We start from the raw sequence: 4,431 nt of genomic DNA on the forward strand, positions 1-4,431 counted from the left end.
CAATGTCCGATGCCGTAATATGCTCTGGCCCCATCCCAGCGTCGAAATCTACAGCAGGTTATGGTCGCTGAACTGCTGGTTGTCCAAGTGGTGCTCAGAAAACAATGTGGGATTTGTAGATAATTGGTCTACTTTTGAGGGCAAGCCTGGTTTTTTGAGGCAGGATGGTATCCACCCCTCGCGGGAGGGTGCTGCTCTCATTTCATGTAGCATAGCTCATAGTCTCTCAGATAGCCATCAGTGTAGGATAGTTAGTCGCTGACAAACCAGGGCCGAGGCCAGGCAGCAGACAAACAGGCTAACCCGACCGTCTGCGAGCTGCCTTGAGACGCCACCCAGTAACTTGATTAATATCAGACCAATTATACCAGTTTGCAGTGACAGCACCTTTGGTCTAAAACTGGGACTGCTTAACATAAGATCTCTTACATCTAAAGCCGTCGATGTAAATGAAACTATTACCTATCATGATTTTGATGCTCTGTGCCTCACAGAAACGTGGATTAGACCCAGATGAATACTTCAGTCTAAATGAAGCCACCGCCACAGGCTACAGTTATGCGCATAGCCCTTGTTTAAGCGGCCGGGTATAGCAACCATCCATACTAAAGCTTTAGGCATGAGCCTGAAAGTAGGATACAAATTCTCTTCTTTTGAAGTTCTTTGTCTTAGTATAAGTGATCGAAGAATTCCTTTTCACTAATTACAATCTATAGGCCACCAGGGCCGTATGCTCAGTTCTTACAGAAATTCTCAGACTTTCTATCAAGTTTAATAATGTTTTCAAATAAAGTAATAATTGTCAGAGATTTTAATACCCACTTTAACAAACCTCAAGATGCTCTAAGTAAGGCATGTATATCTATCTTAGACTCTGTAGGTTTCACTCAAAATATAAAGGAGCCCACTCATTATTGCAGCCGCACTTTAGACCTTTGGTGTAAACATAGATAACTTAGCCATTCTCCCCCAGAGCACAGCAGTCTCAGATCATTACCTAATCTCATATGAAATTCACTTTAGTGGTAATGTGCGTTCATCACCATGTTATCGTGTTAAGCGGACTGTAACTTCCTCCACAGCTGGAAGCTTTATCAGAAACATCCCACAGTTATCAGCTTCTCTCAGCTGTCCATCTAATCCTACCAAATTAGATATTATGACCAAGTTCTTAGAGGATACTTTTCGATCTACTCTAGATAATGTGGCTCCATTAAAAAGTATAATAATAAGGCAGAAAAATCTGCCCCATGGTATAATGATCATACTCAAGGTTTAAAACAGACTGTCTGGACAACTAGAGCGAAAATGGCGCCTGATTAAATTAGAAGTGTTCCAGTCCACCTGGAAGGAGAGACTTATAGACTATAGAAGAAATAAAATAACAAATTCTAGAAGAAATAAAAACAATTCTAGATTACTATTTAGCACAATTTCTAAAATAACTAAGAACCAAACAGTTACTGAACCCCAGATGCCATTAGCCTATAGCAGCAATGATTTTATGAATTTCTTTAGTGATAAAATAAAAAAAATCAGGCAGAAAATTCAGAATGCACAGTTAAACTCTACAAACTTGCTGGCTTATAATACCAGTCTAGATATTGAGAATACTGTAACTACTGCAGAGAGGCTGGAATCGTTTACCTTACTTCAACAAAATGAACTAGTTTAAATTGTTTCCTCCTCAAAATCTTCTACTTGTATGTTAGATCCGATTCCTACAGGTTTACTTAAAGAAATTTTGCCAGAAATAACCAAGCCTGTTCTGTCAATAATAAACTCCTCTCTTAGCCTTGGCTATATCCCAAAAACTCTTAAACTAGCAGTAATTAGACCTCTGATTAAGAAAGCTAACCTTGATCCCTGCGAACTATCAAATTATAGACCTCTCTTGAATCTCCCCTTTATATCAAAGATCTTGGAAAAAGTTGTGGCAAAACAATTAAGTTGCTATTTGCATAGGAATCGTATACATTAAAATTTCAGTCTGGTTTTAGGCCACATCATAGTACAGAGACAGCACTAGTAAAAAATTGTAAATGATCTTTTATTATTCTCTGACCAAGGAAATGTGTCTTTGCTAGTCCTCCTTCATCTTAGTACAGCATTTGACATGATAGACCACTCTATATTACTAGATAGACTAGAAAACCTTGTAGGGGTAACAGGAATAGCTCTTTCCTGCTTCAGATCTTACCTCACTGATCGCTATCAGTTTGTTAACATAAACAGTGAATCATCTGTCCTCGCAAAAGTAAAGTATGGTGTACCACAAGGCTCTATTTTAGGACCTATATTATTCACATATATGCTACCACTGGGCACCATTATCAGTAAACACAGCATCAATTTCCACTGCTATGCTGATGACACACAGTTATATATATATCAAGCAAACCAGATGATAAAATTCAACTTAGCAAGATTGAGGACTGTATAAAATACATAAAAGACTAGATGTCGATTAACTTTCTCCTACTTAACTCAGATACAGAAACAGAAGTTCTGCTTCTTGGTCAAAAGCTGCTTGAAACAAACTGTCTAATTTAACTTTTAAACTTAATAGTTTCTCAGTTGCGTCAGGTTCATCTGTAAAAACCTTGGTCTCACGATAGATCCTGATCTGTCCTTCGACGCACATATAACTAATATTAGTAGAACAGCCTTCCTGCCTCTCCACAATATTGCTAAATTAAGAAATACATTATCTCTACAGGATGCAGAAAAGTTAGTTCATGCATTTATTACCTCAAGGCTAGATTACTGTAATGCCCTGCTGTCTGGATGTTCCAGCAAAAGCCTTAACAAGCTTCAGTTAGTCCAGAACGCTGCAGCCAGAGTCTCACAAGAACCAGAAAGTTTGACCGCATCAGCCCAGTTTTATCAAACCACTGGTTGCCAGTTAAATTTTGCATCGATTACAAAATTCTTTTACTGACCTATAAAGTTCTAAACAGACTCGCCCTTCAGTACCGGAGTGAACTTCTCTCCTACTATGAACCATCACGGCTTACTATTAGTACCTAGAATTAATAAAGCTACATCAGGGGGAGAGCCTTCTCATACAAAGCCCCCCAGCTTTGGAATAAACTTCCAGTCAGTGTTTAGGACTCAGACACAGTCTTTAAGTCTAGGCTAAAAACCTACTTGTTTAGTCGAGCCTTTGGTAATTAGTTTTAGATAAAGGCCTATCAGATAAAAAGTGCAGATCTGGGGGTTCATGGTCATAGAGTATTATGGTAAACTGGGAGTTTTGGTGCTGTCGTCCCGCTGCTCTCACGCGTTCACTCAGGCTTGTTGACGGTGGAGTGGAGGGGCGCCGACAGCTCAGGGAGCCTCATGTCCCTGTTACCATTCTGGTTTCTCCCTTTTAGTTAGGCTGTAATAACTAGACCTGCCGGAGTCTTTGCTGCTCTGTTAATACTGTAATCTGTGATCAGTCACTCTTTACAGAACTAACTCTCTGTGTGTTTTCCTTTCTTTGCCGTGTTGAACAGCTGCCCATCCTATGTGGTCTGATGCTGCTGCTTCTTCTGCCTTGATCGTGTGCCCACTGCTCGCCAGCCTTCTGGACCGGCGTGACCACCACTGAGCTTCATGCTGTACAATGCTGTGCAAACCTCACCTTCATGAACTGACCCTCCCGATGATGCTGCTGCTGCTGCATAAACTAAAACTAATCTAATTAGCCATTAAAACTAATCTATTAATTAACCATTGCTCCACCTGTTTTCCCCGCTTTGAATCATATCTTATACTAATGCTGTTTGCTATCCGGTGTCAACCAGAGGAGGATTTCTTCCTCTTGCTCTTAGGGAGTTTTTCCTTGCCACTGTCACCTTTGGCTTGCTCATGGGGCTTGGAGCCAGATTTTTCTGTAAAGCTGCTTTGTGACAACACCTGCTGTAAAAAGCGCTATATAAATAAACTTTGACTTTGACTTTGTCCTGCTCATCGAGCATGCGCATATCATTACTACAGCATAGTAACTTCTGTTTTTCATGTTAATTTAGGTTTACTTCAAGTCTATTTTACAGACTAAGCTTAATATTGCTAGATAGTCCCTAAAAAGCTGATTCAGGCTGTCAAAATATCCTATTATTCTTTTCATGCTAGTAATGTGTTCTAATAAGAGGCTTTAGGTTATTAAACTATCCTACCTGATACAGTGATTTTAGCTATCAAAAGCTACTCCAGTGAGCTACCCAGGGAGGTGGTAAGGTTTTTTAGGATGGGGTGCTGAAATTTTAAGCAGCATATATGTGACATGACTGATGACGTCATGCAAAATAAGTTGCCTTTTTTCGTTCGATTTTTTTTTTTTTTGTTAAAAATTTACATCAAACAGAATGTGTCCCACAGTGGAATGATGAGCCGAGAGAGGACAATATACATATACTAACTGACACATCAAACCACTGACGTACA

At 39.7% G+C, this 4,431-nt stretch overlaps 1 pseudogene; it reads left to right on the plus strand.

The window, feature by feature from the left end:
* Positions 1-409: 409 nt before the first annotated feature.
* Positions 410-3,177, plus strand: LOC118807666 (annotated as a pseudogene).
* Positions 3,178-4,431: the final 1,254 nt, after the last annotated feature.

This window comes from Colossoma macropomum, unplaced genomic scaffold (genome assembly GCF_904425465.1).
Source record: "Colossoma macropomum unplaced genomic scaffold, Colossoma_macropomum, whole genome shotgun sequence".
Taxonomy (NCBI): domain Eukaryota; kingdom Metazoa; phylum Chordata; class Actinopteri; order Characiformes; family Serrasalmidae; genus Colossoma; species Colossoma macropomum.